The sequence below is a fragment of the Cryptomeria japonica genome, chromosome 10 (assembly GCF_030272615.1).
Source record: "Cryptomeria japonica chromosome 10, Sugi_1.0, whole genome shotgun sequence".
Classification (NCBI taxonomy): Eukaryota; Viridiplantae; Streptophyta; class Pinopsida; order Cupressales; family Cupressaceae; genus Cryptomeria; species Cryptomeria japonica.
Window position 1 is genome coordinate 46,948,011 of NC_081414.1, and position 17,838 is coordinate 46,965,848.

Below are 17,838 nucleotides of genomic sequence, written 5' to 3' on the forward strand. Positions count from 1 at the left end.
TGGGTCATTTTTACCCATGGGTTTGGAGTTTTAGAGCAATCTGATATCCAATTCTTTAGACAAATTTTCATCAAATCCATGCATCAAGTATGATTTTTTCTTATTTCCTTCTCATTTTATCATTCATTTGCATTTTTTGATTTGTTATTTGATTTTTTAGTTATAAAATAGGTTTTTTATTTGAAATACACTATGTTGTTTAAAATCTGTTAATTAAATCTAAATTTTCAACTTCAATTAGGTAAAATGGTTGATAACAATGAGAATCCATAACCACTGTAACTGCCATAACCACCAAACCCTCAGCAATGAAATCCCCCTCAATTCATGAATTAATTTGTTAATTTTTGGATCAATTGAGGGGCATTACTGATGTCTATAATATGATCCCTCATTTATCCCCAATGTTAGTCACATTAATGTCAATATTCTACAATACAGAAACCATCACCTCTAAGCATAATGTCATTCTTTTGTAGTGAAAGGCCATGAGGGAAAAATATGCAGATGACTTGTCCTATGATGAGGTGAAGAACCCCAAAATATCTAAAGTAAAAATAGTCACCCTATTTGTTAATCCCTGCACTGATCAGCCCGTAGATGTTAAAAAATCAAAGCTTTCCATTAAATGGTTTCAAAATGATGTTATGTGAGATAACTTATAGGATCGTTGGTGGATGGTTTTTGATAGACCACCCAACACCAACCTTGATGTGCCATTTTACTTCATTGAGAAATTATATGTCGAGTTTGTTTTAGGCAAGCATGTCAACAACTTCAACATTAAACATTTCTAGGGTGTGGGTGGAGGTATGCCCTTGGATAGACCTGGGGCAGTTTGAATAGTATAGGGCCCATATGTTCCACCCTTCACATTGCTCGTCCACCTCCAGTACAACCTCTAGATATTATTGCAGAGGCAACATCGCAGACTATACTGGCCATTCACTCTTTGAGTGGAATTTTGGTTTCTCAAGCTATGACACTATCTTAGCCATATGAGGGTGATGCTAGTAGTGGATCGAGTGGCATTGACACATCCTCCTTGCGTCCACATACTTGCACTATGTGCAATCACATATTCTTAGGTCCTCTTGGACAACTTGTTGATCATCCCATTGACACATCTGATTACGAGGTCCATGATGTGGCCGGTGCACCAGATGAGATGAAAAGGACTATAGCACACCCTAGGGAGTCCTCGTATGCTAGTGACAAGGAGGTACCTTCATCATACACTAACAATGTAGTGGTAATTCTTAACTTATAATTTCATAGTGCATTTTATTTTAAATGAATATTTACAAGAGATATTATTAAGTACTAATGTTTATATACATGATCTATTTAGTAGTTGATGTCTTAGGAGGAGATATAACATGTATAGGATGCCACCCTCTCATCCATTTCATTTGGTATTTAAAACTACATTATATATATTTTTTCACCTAGTCATTTATATTTTTTATTGTATACATGCTTGTCATTATTTAAATTATATATGAACTTGCATGTTTATCTTATTTTATTCTTGTAGGACACAACTAGTGTGAGTGTAGTACAATGTTATCCAGACTCTGGAAGCATAATGACAAACAAGGGAAAGGTATGATGGAATCAATGAACACTAAGAGAGGGGGGTGAATCAGTGTTCTACTATTTGCAAACTTATTAAACAGATTCTTAAACCACTAGATACATAAGAATAAAAGTAAAGTGCATAAACATAAACCAATCAACCAAAAAACCATAACACTCGAATTTTTACATGGAAACCCGGAAAGGGAAAAACCATGATGGAATTTGAACCCACAATATTATTATGATCAGGAGTATGATAATATTACAAAAGGAGGAATGCACTTGCATTTAGGCACACTGCCTAGAGCTCACTGCTCAAATACAAAAGAGGGCTACAACCTGAAGGACTCACTATCCTATAAATGATTAAAAATTATGACAATAGAGTCTGAACTAGAGTGTATCATCTACTAATGCCAAATAGCAATTTTGGTTAAGCACAATTTGTCTTCTACAATTGTTTTGTCTCTCTGCTTTGTTATGTTACTCTATCATATACCAGAGCACTAGAACCTTCAATCACATTCACCAAAATCTGCACATTTGTTATTACAAACTTATCACACTCATGCCATACATAAAAATTCTCAAATAAATCGTTCTTATATATCCGCTTCAACAAAAAAAATCAGTTCCCATGTCAGGTTCCAAAAACTGCATAACACGCAACATGAAACGTGTATCAACAAGTAAGCTCAATTCATCCACAAATCCATATTCAACCCTAAACAAGATGATAACAAGCTTCACACATGTCGACCCAATATCCTCAACTTGAAACCAATCATGGAAATCATCCCAAGGATTTCAGATTACACATTACATCAAAATAGTTCTATTCTTCCTGAGTTACCAGTTACCAGACCTTCAATCTTGCTCATGAATCAACACCAGAAACTAGGATTACAAAATAAGATGCCTCAAACCTTGAATCAACTGCCTCTATTACTGCAACCAAAATCAAGATCTACATACTGCACTCATACTCTGTCGGATATTGTATTCCACCTTCCAGACTTATGCCTAATGAATAATGCAACTTCCAGTAAATCAAATCGACATGATTTCTGAACCGAGTATCCATCAATGACAACTCCTAAACAACTCTCATGCATCAATATTCATTGGAACAATGTCTCTTGCCAATAATCTCCTCCTTTGTCATTGATGGTAACACTGTGAAAAATGACACTATCAAAACTGTCTGCAAAACTTCAAAATTGCAATACCCCAACAAATCAATAAGCCCCCCTGATAATTTGCACCATTTTTCACTTTTCTCTCTCCTCTTTTGATAGCAATGCCAAAGATATGAATCCACCAAAATTTATATATAGGAGTGTACACAGTTACTTACAAAAATTCTATCCTTCCCCTGATTTAAACTCTTAATCTTATCAAGTATACTCATAACTTGAGCTTCAAAATTTCTAGAAGGGACTAATTGGGGTGCATAGGATTGAGATATGCTAGCTAACTAGCCTTCACATTCTTTTATTTTCTTGTCAATATCAATAGTAAACAAGAAAAATTACACATGACTTGTATATTTGACCGCCTTCATCTAATGCATCTTGTATATTTTTCATAGCAATTACCCTTTCTCCCTCAATCATCTTCAAAAATTATCCTCAATCTCATAGCATTAAGTTGAGTCAAAACTTTAGCATCTATTGCACTCTCCAAAGACACAAAATGAGATTCTACTACATTGAGCATGCTTCTAAGCTTACCAGAGGGAGTATTAGTTGTGTTTGGTTTGAATGATGGCAAAATTTTCTCCAATACATTTGTGGCCAAGGTTATCAACTCTTTGTCTACAGTGTGAGACTTGAGTAAGTACTCACTTTCTTTTGCTTGAGCAAGAGTTTCTAGCTTCAGTGCTTTGATAGGTGATAGTAAGATCAAATATATTGGCCCTTGAGTGAAATCATTTGAGTCAATGGCAATATGTTTTCCCTTGTCTGCTACAGTGTCTCTTGCCACTATCAATGAAGCCTGATAATCCTTCTCTTCTCCTTTCTCCTTTTCTACCACCTCTGCACTTGCATCTTTTACAGAATCTCCATCCTTCTTAGCATCAACCTCTCCCTTTCTATCATCAACTTTTCCAGTCACCTCAGCTTCTTTTCCAGAGTCAACCTCTATCACTGGAGGATTTTGTTCAACCTCACCAGAGACTCCAACATTCTAATCATCGACAACTGTTGCATGCACATTGGTTTGCTTTGTGGGAATGGATTTCTCAGTTAGTTGTTCTTTCTGTACATTAGGAACCTTTGTTTGTACTTTTGGAATGGAAGTATCTTGTGCCCACTCTTTTGGTTGAGTGTAATCTTTAGCCGGATTTACTTCATATATGTTCTCTTTAAAAACTTATCATAAAATTGCTTCAAACTCTTTAGTCACTTCATCTATTTTCCCGAGCATGATTTTATTAACTCTCTTTTCACTTCAGAATCTGTCTTTTGCAATCTATCAACTTCAACTTTAGAAATTATAGAACTAAAATTAGCTAATATATTTTTTTATTCTTTCATCCTCTTAGCTGGATGTATACCTTCTGGCATCTAAAATATCATACAATAGATTCAGAATCATGGATGACATATTTATCAAGGCTATGTTATACACATTCATTTACTATACAACCACTTCCTCTATAGCCCTTTGGTCATTATCATCACAGTTCTTATAATATACAAGTATGTTCTTTAGGTTTCCTTCTTTTACCACTTCATCAACTATTTCATTTAATGTCATTGGGGGCACAACAGTATAAGTACCTTCTATCTTGTCAAACTTTAGAGATTCATCCAACTCAGATTTAGGCTTCCTACTTGTTCTGGCTCTACCGAATGTCTCAACTTCAATCCTTTTCTTCTTGCTTGGTTGGGCTCCACTGGTTTGAGGCTTCTTCACCACCCTAGCATATGTAGTTGTCTTCTTCACCTCTCTCACTGCTTATTTAGCAATAGATGCAACATATTCCCTTTTAGGGTTCTCCTTCTTCCTCTTCTCAACTCCATCAGTTGACTTGGCTTGTGTCTTGCGAGGAGGGACATAATTTTGTGCACTGGAGGTAGGTGCTAACTTGGTTTGCTTGGGAGGAGTGGAGACCATTTTTTTCTTCTTAGGCTTTACCATGTCTCCCTCCTTTAGAATGTTCTACTCCCTAGCCCTTTAAACAAATTTCTTTGTTATTCCCTTTTGTTCCACAAGTTCTTCAACTTCTTTTATGATCTTCCTCTTTCTTGTAGGCTTGGTGAATTTCTTATGCAAGTCTAGATCTTTCTCCTTATAAGTACTGAACCTTTCTTCCTTCTCATCAATAGGTTTACTCAACAGGTATTAAGCATATGCATCAAGTGTGTTTCCATCCACTTCATACCCCATGGGAATGATCCATAAGGTTCTTAGTTCTTATTCCTCCATATGGCATTGATCTTTGTCTACCATGAAACAGATGATATGCTGATATTTTTCAACAATGTCCTTTGGAATTCTCTCTCTGCTTTGCATCATTGCCTGAAATGATTTTAAATAACCCCACAAAGAAAATTTTTGTGCTACTACATCACCCAATCCTTGTAAACTTTTTTTAATGTGTAATGCCACTAGTTTATTATGAACCCACTATACTTTTCCTATACCAGGGATTTCATTCAAAAAGTAAAGTGCCAAACAAACAATCAAGAAACCAAACTTGAAAAAATGTTTCTTATCTTGCTTAATCTTCTTTAAATTGCTCATCAATTCATTAAGAAGCACTCCACAAAAATCATATCTCTTGTTCTCCTTAAGCATATGATAAGCTGCATATATTACAGTACTAGATACTAAATTTTGTCTAGTAGATTGGTACACCTTATATCATGTCACCGTTGATGCAAATTTCACATCATGTTCAATGATATCACTTATTGTCATCAACAGGTTATCATGTTGGGATCCAGTAACCTCTATTATAGTTGTGATCTTGACATGTCTTAGACCGGGAATCTAACCAGTTGCATTTAAATAGGTTACTTCTTGAATGGCTTGCTTTGTGATATTATGAGGTCTATCTAGCCATATAAACTCATCATGAATTCGGCTCAAGACATACTTGACCATTCAAGTTCATTGAAAATGGGAAAGTGAACAAATTGGATAAAACCCTTGTCTTGCAATGATTTCAAATTGGGCTTCATATTCCCCATCTCATCCATCACATGCTTGGTGTATAATGATAGCATGTCTATATTCCCAAGCTCTTCGATATTACAATGAATGTATGCCCTAATATCCTCATTATGAAACACTCCATATGACACAGAGGAAAATGCTCCTTCTAGATCATCTTTGACCAATTTGAACAGATGTTTCTTGAATATTGGCCTTGACCTTTTAGTGATTTCTACTACCAACAGATTTTCTACACCAGATGATGATGCTATTTTGAAATAAGGTTAAAAATAGATAGCTCAAACATGGATAAATACCTTTTCAATTTCAACCAGATGCTAGGAATCACTGTTGGATCACTTCAAGCTCTGTTATTGCTTCTTAATCTTGTTTGCCTCGCTCTCCTACTCTTTCTCTTTATTTCCAATGTGAAGAATGAATGATAGAAATGCCTTTTTATTCACCAAAAACCTAACTTTAAGTTGTAATTAATGCACAACCCTAAAGGTTTTTCAGATACCCTGTTTTCCAATAATTCATCACTAGATTCTCAGATAGGCATTTAATCTTCCAGATATCAACTGCACAACTAAACTCAATCATCTACAATCTTCCTCTACCAATTATAGATCTCCAAAAGGGGGGTTTTAAAGATCTACATGAAAAGATTCTCCCTAAGGTCAAATGCCTTAGTTGCTGGATGAGGTTTCAACATCGGAATCGAGTGTGGAGCCATATGGAACATTTGAATCTTCCTTCTTAACCCACATCTTATGTTGTTCTATGACCTCTTCAACCTTTACTTTTCCCTTTTCATCTGATCTATTCTTGTTTATCAGAGAATTCTTGTTCATATTCTTACTTCTACAATATTTTGCAATGTGACCAGATTTTTTAGATCCATAGCAAACAACATTTCCTTGCGTAGGCCTAAAGTTCATCTGATTTGGTCTCATCCTGCATTGGTTAGAAATGTGTCCAAACATTCCACAAGCATAACATCTCTTATTTTGGAAATTATTCATCATTGTTGTACACATGTTTGACTTATGACCAAAGTTGTTGCATTTGAAACATTGACCAGTAAAGGTGTGCCCATTTTTCATCATCCTATTTCTGCATTGACTTGCCATATGACCAAATTTATTGCAAACAAAACATTTACCATTGAATTTATAAGCACTAGGTTGTCTTATTGGAGGTCTCTTGTTCTTCTAATGATTACTTATCTAGAACCGAAGGACTCTCCTTTCTCATATACAAGTCCTTGCATGTCTTTTCCACTTCTCTGACTTTCTAGCATCTCATCTAGCCTAGCTGAGCTAGCTTTGAATTTTTATTTATAATCATTAGAAGTGGAAAGTTCATCTCTTAAAATTATGATCTATCTTTCAAGTTCTTGCCCATAATTCTTGGATTGCACCAATTCAAGTCTCAACTAATCATTCTCATAGTTCAATCTGCAACATTCTTTAGATATATTATTCAATGACTGAGTTGGATTTTCCTCATTATTATTCATGTCTTCAATCTTCTTTGTCATTTTCATCACAATGGATTGCATCTCATTCTTTAGGAAATCATTATCTCTAGAAAGCTTATCACATTCATCTATCTTGTCTTGTAGAGCTTGATTGTCAAAGATTTGTTCTTCTTTCTCCTTGAGTTTCTCCATCGGTTCCTTTATCTTCTCTCTGGATGTGTTCACTTGTTCTTTCATCCAAACTATTCTAGGTTCTACTACCTCCATATGGTATTGATCTTTGTCTACCATAAAGAAGATGGTATCCTTATATTTTTCAACAATGTCTTTTGGGATTCTCTCTCTACTATGCATCATTTCCTGAAATGATTTGGAGTAACCCCACAAAGAATATTTATGTGTTACTACATCACCTAAAACTTGCAAAACTTCCATAATTTGGATTGCCACTGGTTTATCATAAGCTTGTTGTACTTTTCCTATATCGAGTTTTTCATTCAAAAAGTAAAGTGCCAAACAAACAATCAGAGAACCAAACTTGAAATGTGTTTCTTATCTTGCTTAATCTTCTTCAGGTTGCTCATAAGCTCACTGAGAAGTACTCCACACAAATCACATCTTTTGTCCTCCTTGAGCATCTGAAAGGTTGTAAATATTGTAGTATCAGATACTAAATTATGTCTGCTAGATTGGTACACCTTATATCCTATCACCATTGAGGAAAATCTCACATCATGTTCAATGATATCCCTTATTGTCATCGATCAATTGTCATGCTAGGATCTAGTAACCACTGTCACTATTGTGTTCTTGACATTTCTCAAACCATGGATCTCATTGGTTGCATTCAAATAGGTTACCACTTGAATAGCCTAGTTTGTGATCTTGTGAGGTCTATCCATCCATATAAACACATCATGGATTTGGCTCAAGATATACCTGACCCATTCGAGTTCATTGAACACCAAAAAGTGAACAAACTAGATAAAACCCTTATCTTGCAATTATTTGAATTTGAGCTTCAGATTCCCCATTTCATCCATCATATGCTTGGTGTATAATGATAACATGCCTGCATTCCCAATCTCTTCAATATTACAATGAATGTATGCCCTAATATCTTCATTGTGCAACACACCATATGACACAAAAGAAAATTCTCCTTTCAGATCATCTTTGACAAATTTGAATGGATTTTTATTGAACACTGGCCTTGCCCTTTTAGTGATTTCTACCACCAATGGAGTTTCTACACCAGATATGGAAGCCATTTTGAAAATAGGGTTATAAATAGATAACTCAAACACAGATAAATACCTTTTCAATTTTAACTGAATGCTAGGAATCACTGTCAGATCACTTCAAGCTCTGTTTTCACTGCTTAATATCATTCATCTCACTCTCGTGCTATTTCTCTTCATTCACAATGTGAAGAATGAATGATAGAAATGTCTTTTTATCGACCGAAAACCTAACTTTAAGTTGTAATAAATGCACAACCCTAAAGGCTTTTCAGATACCCTGTTTCTTCAAGAATTCATCACAGGATACTCAAACAGGCATGTTATCTTCTAGATATCAACTGCACAACTAATCTCCATCATTTACAACCTTCCTCTACTGGTTACAAATCTCCAAAAGAGGGTTTTAAGCATCTGTATGAAAATCTTCCCCCAAAGTCAAATGCCTTAGTCTCTGGATGAGGTTCCAACACCAAAGTTAGATGTGGAGCCAATCTGAACATTTGAATCTTCCTTCTTAACCCATATCTTCTTATGCTTCTCTTTGAGCTCTTCAACCTTTGCTTTGCCCTTTTCATCTAGTTGGTTCTTGTCTACTGGAGCATCCTTGCTCACATTCTTCCTTCTGCAATATTTTGCAATGTGATTGGATTGGTTACATGCATAGAAAACAACATTTCCTTGTATAGGTCTGAAGTTCATATTATTTGGCCTCATCTTGCATTGGTTAGAAATGTGTCCAAACATTCCACAAGCATAATATCTCTTATTTTAGAAACTATTCATCACTTCTCTACACATGTTTGAATTATGACCAAAATTGTTGCATTTGAAACATTGATCGGTAAAGGTAGGACCATTATTCATCATCCTATTTTCTCATTGACTTTCCATATGACCTAATTTATTGAAAACAAAAAATTTACCATTGAATTTACAAGCATTAGGCTATCTTACTGGAGGTCTCTTGTTCTTCTGATGATTTCTTTATCTAGAACCGAAGGATTCTCCTTTCTCATATCCAAGTTCTTGCATGTCTTTTCCACTTCTCTGACTTTCTATCATCTCATCTAGCCTGGTTGAGCTAGCTTTGAATTTTGCTTTGTACTCATTAGCAGTGGAAATTTCATCTCAGAATTATGATCTATCTTTCAAGTCCTTGCCCATCATTCTTGGATTGTACCAATTCAAGTCTCAACTGATCATTCTCATAGTTCAATCTATAACATTCTTCAGATCTATCCTTCAATGACTAAGTCGTATTTTCCTCATCCTTCTTCCTGTCTTCAATCTCCTTTTTTTAGTTTTATCACAATGGATTGCATCTCATTCTTCAGGACAACATTATCTCTAGCAAGTTTCTCACATTCATTTGTCTTGTCTTGTAGGGCTTGATTGTCAAAGATTTGTTCTTCTTTTTCCTTGAGTTTTTCCATGAATTCCTTTCTCTTCTCTCCAGATGTGTTCACTCGTTCTTTAAGAGATTCAATGAAATTTTCAGGAATATCCAGACTTCTCCTCGGACTACTTTTTTCTTTCATCGCTGCATCAAGATCTTCAAGTGCCATAGTAAGTTGCTTCTGCAAACCGAAGTCCATTGATTCAATCTTCTGGATCTTCTTCAAGTTGTTAGGATTCCTTTGAGGAACTAAGATCTGATACCAATTGTTGGAATCAATGAACATTAAGAGGGGGGGGGGTGAATCAGTGTTCTGCTATTTGCAAACTTATTAAATTGATTCTTAAACCACCAGATGCATAAGAATGAAAGAAAAGTGCAGAAACATAAACCAATTAGCCACAAAACCATAACACCAAAATTTTTACGTGGAATCCTGGAAATGGAAAAAATAGGGTGCGATTTGAACCTGCAATATTATTATGCTTTGATCAAGAGAATGATAATATTACAAAAAGAGGAATGCACTTGCATTCAAGCACATTGCCTAGAGCTCATTACCCAAATACAAAAGATGGCTACAACCTAGGAGACTCATTGTCCTACAAATGATTGCAATAGAGTCTGAACTGAAGAATAGAATCTACTAATGCCAAATAGTAGTTTGTGTTATACATAATTTGTCTTCTGCAATTGTATTGTCTCTCTGCTCTTTTTTTTTGCTCTGTCATATACCGGAGCACTAAAACATTCAATCACATTCACCAAACTCCACACATTCACTCTTACATACTTCTGACACTCATTCCATACATGAAAATTCTCAAATAAATCATTCTTATATATTTGCATCAACAAAACAAATCAGTTCCCATGTCAGCTTCCAAAAACTGCATAACACGCAACATGAAACATGTATCAACAAGTGGGCTCAATTCATCCACAAATCCATATGCAGACCTAAACAAGATGATAACAAGCTTCACACATGCCAACCCAATCTCCTCAAACTCGAAACCAATCACGAAAATCATCCCAAGAATTCCATATCACATGTTACATCAAAATAGCTCTATTCTTCTTGAGTTATTGGTTACTGGACCTTCAATCTTTCTCATGAATCAACACTAGAAACCAAGATTATAGAATAAGATGCCTCAAACCTCGAATCAACTACCTCTATTACCACAACCAAAGTTATGCAACCAAAATCAAGATCTACACAGTATACTCATAGTCTGTTGGATACTCTATTCCACCTTCCAAACTTATGACCAATGAATACTACAACTTTCGGTAAATCAAATATACATGTACCAGATATAATTTCTGAACTAAGTTGTGATCAATGACAACTCTTTAACATCTCTCATGCATCAATCTTCACCAGAACAATGTTTGTTGCCAACAAGGTAATTGAATGAGAACTTGATTGAATTAAGATTTGAATGAACTTATAATGATTATATATTTCTACATAAATTGATAGTTTCACATACTTGTAATTTTTATGCACAAGGAATTATTGGTTTCACATCCTTGTTTACTGCTTCCACAATATCTGAAGAAGTAGAAGAAGAGAAGCCTTAGGTATGTGGTTATTTTATTTTGTGTTTAGTAAATATGTTTGTATCACCCACAATTATATGCTAACTTGTATCAATGTTATGTTTGTGAACATATATAGGTTGTCTATGAAAATCTCAATAACATCCCTTCTCTAACACAGGCATATTCTAGGACTCCCAACCATCCTATGAGAAGATGTGGACTTGAGGTAATCAAGAATTAAATTTTAGAGTTCAATTATAGTTCAATGTATATTGATTTTGATGTCAATTTTTGAATATAAATTATATAATATAATTAATCTCAATTGTGGTTTGAATTTTTCTTTTGCAGGATCTTCAGAGCCAAAGAGTGCTTCAAAGATGATCAATTTTGATGATCCACAAATAGTTTAGGATGTGATAGAGATATTTTTGGATACATACATGTCAATTTGGCATGTATATTTTGTATATGAACAAAAAATTACATATATGGACATACATTTTGTTTGAGTTGGTAAAATCATTTTGGTATATGGACACACACTTGTAATTATTTGACAATTTGATTTATAGAATTTGAGATTCAATATAATTTGTTCCTCATGTGCATGTCTTCATTTTTTGAAACTTTAATCTTGAATTTAATAATGAATCATGGTAAAATAATGAACAATAGCATGTTATTTACATAATCTTGAGATTCGAGATGATTTGTTCCATCTAAATTTTGTGTTAAATTTGGTTGCCTCGGGCAACTTCACCAAAATTAATGACCATATTGGTATTGTTCTTAATCATAACATGTATTCTTAGCAATGACAAGTGACAAGTAAACAAAATTGGATTTGATTTCATATTATATCTCCTATGCACTTTGACATATTTGAGCCAAAAAAAAAAATTGTTTATGTGGATGTAATGAGTATGGTTAATTACGCTTAGTAATGATGAAGGACACGTAATTAAAAAATTTTAAAAGTCATCATGTGCATGAACCAATGGTACCAACATGTCTGGTAAGATGATTTTACCCTAGGCATGCTCCTAGTTTACCTCCCAACTCAGTCGAACGCTCAATGCCATACCCTAGCAACACTGTCCCTTGAGTGTCCTAAGTGTAAACAAATGTAAAACTTTGACAAGTTGTTTCTCAAAATCCGAGGCACTTGTGAATGAGCCATTTGAACCCACAGGGTCACATGAGGCCCCTCTATAATATCTTGTCTTGGATTTTCAAGATTCAAAGTAGTTTTCCTAGGGCAATGATTTTTTTGTTGATGCAAAAATTGTCAAGGGCATTGAACGAAAAGTTTCAATGGAGCTGAATTCTTGTTTTGTTTGTTGTGCACGTGAACTATCAGTGCCAACATGTATGGTTAGGTGGTTTTACCCTATGCATACTCATGTTTTGCCTCCCAACCTAGTCAAATGCTTAGTGTCATACCCTACTTCCGTTGTCCCTTGAGTGCACGAAGTGAAAAAATGTCAAACTTTGACAAGTCATTTTTGAAATATGTGGAACTTGTGAGTAATCCATCTAGACCTACAAGGTCACATGAGGCCCCTCTACAATATTTTGTCTCAAATTTTCAAGATTCAGAGCGATGTTGCTAGGACAACGATTTTTCAATTGACACGAAAATTGTAAAAGGCAATCAATGAAAAGTTGTAACAAAGCCAAATTATCATTCTGTTCATTATGGACATGAATCATCTATGACAACATGTCCTATTAGGTGGTTTTACCCTTGGAATACTCTTTTTTTTCCTCCCACCTCTATTGAACACTCAATGTCATACCCTAGTAGCACTGTCCCTTGAGTGCCCTAAGTGCAAAATATTGTCAAACTTTGACTGACTATTTCTCAGATTTCGTGGCACTTGTGAATGATTTGTCTAAAACTACAAGATCACATGAGGCCCCTCTACAATAGCATGCCTTTAATTTTCAAGATTCAAAGTGGTTTTCTTAGGGCAACGATTTTTTCGTTGATGTAAAAATTGTGGCATTCAATGAAAAGTTGCAATAGAGCCAATTCTCATTCTGCTCATCATGGGAATGAACCATTGGTTCTAACATGTCCGGTTAGGTGGTTTTACCCTAGGCATACTCCTATTTTGCCTCCCAACTTGGTCAAACACCCAGTTCCATACCCTAGCAGCATTGTCCCTTGAGTGCCCTAAGTGCAAAAAAATGTCAAACTTTGATAGGACATTTCTTGGAATTTGTGGCACTTGTGAATGATTGTTCTACCCCTACAGGGTCACATGAGGCACCTCTACAATATCCTATCTCGAATTTTCAAGATTCAAAGTGGTTCTTTTAGGGAAATGAATTTTTTGTTGACACAAAAAATGTCAAAGGCATTCAATGAAAAGTCACAATAGAGCCAAATTCTTATTCTATTCATCATGGGTGCAAATCGTCGATGCCAAAAAATATATTATCTATAACTAAAACTATACTACATCTAACATAATCATAGTCATTATTACACATAGAGGTGACCATTGTGAACAAGCCTAATCATATTTATTTTTCACAAAAAAATCATTACAAAATTTCATTTAGGTGTACAAAATTTGGCCTCTAAATATATAGTATATCATCAATGCTGTTAGAGCTATCATGTCTTAGCTAATACTTATTTATTTAATTATTAGTCTATTATACTCTACACTTAAGCTAAACTTAGGCATTTAATAATATTGTAGGCATTTAATAATTATTCTAATTATTAAATACACATTATCCCTTTAGGGTTTATTTAGGGTTGCACACCTTTAGGGTTGCTAAAATCCTTTTATAAGGATTGTATTGTTACTTTTTCATTTAATTGATTCCCTTTATGATTGATAATTTTCTTCTTCAAAGCATTTATGCTTTTTTGCTTTATGTGCCTCCATTCTTCTCTTGTGACAGGTATTTTGCTTCCAGGTGTTCTTGGGATCTCTAAAGTTGTATTTTCTCAACTTCTTCATGGTATCAGAGCCTATATCTACTGTTGCTTGTTCCTGATTTTTCAAAAGATTTTTGGAGGTTAAGGTTTCATTTTTTTAAGAGCTTTTTTATTGGATCTAGGGTAGTTGTTTTGTTTCTCATCATTTTGAGCTCAAATGGACCTCACCGTTGAGCTCAGATGCCCCCAAACCCCCCATTTTCATATAAAATTTGTCAAATTTTGACAAATTTGGGTTCTGGACATTTTTTTTTGTTTTGCCTTTTTTTGGCATGAATTTAGAGAAATTCGTTAGAAAAATCATTAAAAATTTTTTAGAGCAGTTTGGGCCAAAAAAAGGCCTCACTGTTGGCTTTCGAAGGGCATTTCCAATCATTTTGATATATAATTTAACCTATTTTGGTGACAAGGGCATTTGGGCCATGATTTTTTCATTGACATGCTTTACGAGGCACACATCCATATGGCTGTACCTGCACAAAAAAATTTCATCAAATTTTTTTTTTTTTACCCTATTTATTCCGTAAAAGAGGGATTTTTTTTTCTTTTGATCGTAACTTGGTCATACGGAGGCACTTTTTTAAAAACTTTAAATCATCAAAAAACTCTTTTCAATCTCTCTTCAGATCTGTAGGTTTGATCTTCTGATTTTTCTTTTTTGATGGTGTTTTTTTGTTGTCAAAATCGGAAGTTCCTTTTTGCACTTCGGGAGACATAACTTGAGCATCCGAACTCCGTTTTTCAAAAACTTTATATCGTTGGAAAGCTTGTTCTGCGCAATTTCCAACCATATGAGTTTTATTTCCAGATTCTACTATAGGTACGTTTTATTCAATTTTTTTCTTTTTAGCACTCTGGTGAATATCTTGGATGTTTTAGGTCTTGGGATGTCTTTCTTTGAGTAGGATGTCTCATGGTTGTTCTTTCTGTATTTCTAGCCTTATTTCTCTTATAATATTTGTATACATCATTTTGTAAACATTTCCTTTTTTGCAAATGCAGTTAGATAAAGTGTCACTATGCATTGTATACTTGGGATCTTACACATCTTGTGCCTTATTGTACATGCACTACATTATAAAGTGCCATGGGGGGTTTGATGTTTGCCTTTGTTTGCCATCTATCTTTATCACGCGAGTGTTCCTTCCACAAGATTAGCCTCATGATGTGTTTCAAGTGAGTGTTCCTTCCACAACACTAGCCTTTATATGTGTTTGTACTTTTTGCTGCACTCTGGATGTTCCTGGTTCTTCATTATGCAGTTTTTCTTGGCATTTAGTTTGAGTGTACCTGTCACCTCTCCCTTTTCATCATTATGGGGGGGTTTCTCCTATTGATTGTTGGTTCAAATGCTTCCTTGGTTCATTGGAGTACACTCTTTCATTCCTATTTTTGGAGGCAACCTTCCATCTTTGATTGACCAACTCTTCAGACTTTAGTGTTTTTGCCATCTGTATCTTTGATTTCAGTTACTTTCCTTTGTTTTCCATATGATTCAAGTAGTGTTATTTAAGGGCACTCATGCATATTACAGTCTTCTCTACCCAATCATCATCTATTTCAGTCGAGGTTCTTCAGATCGACAATTATTCTTTGATAGTGTTTGCAGGTTCTTCATGCTTGAGTGATTCTTCTGCTCTTCTCTTGTTCCTATATTTTTGGAACATTATTGTTTAGAGGCTTCTACAATCCTTTACTTTCTTTTTCCATCTCTTTTTGGAGTATAGTTTTTTTCCCATGTGGTTTTCTCTATTTCTCCAGTTCATAGAGATTTGGTTGTGACTGGGTACCTCATCAGGTCTTGTTGTGGAGACCCAAATTTTTTGCCTTCTCATGTAGTTGCATTTTTTTTGTTTCATGCATTTAGTTTTTAAGCTAATCCCTAAGTTCATCTTAAGGGGGGGTGTTAGAGTTATCATGTATTTGCTAATAATTATTTATTTAATTATTAGTCTATTATACTCTATGCTTAAGCTAAATTTGGGCATTTAATAATATTGTAGGAATTTAATAATTATTCTCCCTTTAGGGTTTCTTTAAGGTTGTACATATTTAGGCTTGCACACCTTTAGGGTTGCTAATATCCTTTAATAAGGATTGTATTGTTACTTTTTCATTTAATTGATTCCCTTTCTGATTGATAATTTTCTTCTTCAGAGCATTTATGCTTTTTTTCTTTATGTGCCTCCATTCTTCTCTTGTGACAGGTATTTTGTTTGCAGGTGTTCTTGGCATCTCTGAAGTTGTATTTTCTCAACTTCTTCAAATATGAATACATCGTATAACATCAATACAACTACGTCAATGTCATCATGTACAAATACATCATATATCATCAATACAACTACATCAATGTCATCATGTACAAATACATTGCATATCACCAACACAACTACATCAATGTCATAATGTATAAATACAACGTATATCATCAATACAACCACGTCAATGACATCATGTACAAATCAATTCTATCAAGCAATCATAGATACAAAACTAATACATTTGATTATGATATATGTGCTCCCTAACACATAGCTCCAACCATTGGTACTCTTAAAGACACCTACATTGCAATATTATACAAAATATCAGTATTAAAGAAATACTACTAAGTAAAATTAATTTCGCAATTAAAGTAACATAAACTCCAATATGTACATGATTTTCATATCAAAGTAGTCGAATCATGTGTGTCCATGATTTTCGTAATCCTTGCATTCCCAAGCCATGAGAATAATAAGTTTATTAACCAAATAAATTAATGAACATAAGCATAATGAACCTAATTAACCATAGGGATGTTAGTATTAACAATGCATTGTACCTTCAATTCCTTATAGTCAATTGGTATGACCTATATATGCTAGTCAAGTGTGCTTGAAGGGTCATCTCTTTGCTTAAGAGTATCCATTTCATGATTAGTACTATTGAATATGTGCACTGCTGAATCAAATGTCCATGAATTTTGTAATCCCTGGATTCACAAGCCATGAGAAGAATAATTTTAATAACCAAACAAATTAATGAATCTAAACATGTAATAAACCTAATTAACCATAGGGATGTTAGTATTAACAATGCAATGTACCTTCCATTCCTTATAGTCAATTGGTATGAGCTAGACATACTAGTCAAGTGTGCCTGAAGGGTCATCTCTTTTCTTAAGAGTATCTAGTATTGCTTCAAGATCAACACTACTAACTATCCATAGTTATTTTATATTTGATCTTGCATGATGCTTCAACAAATTAACATTTGTAGCTATAACAAGGTGTGAATACATGAGAATGGTTTTGTGTCTCTCATAGTCTTCAAATGCAAGTATTCCATTCTTTCTTATCATGTATGTTCACAACCAAGTTCTTACAACAACAACTAAATTAGTAGGATACATGAAACCATCATCATTTGTCATTGGTTGTGTTAGCTTTTTCTTTTCCTATACACATTG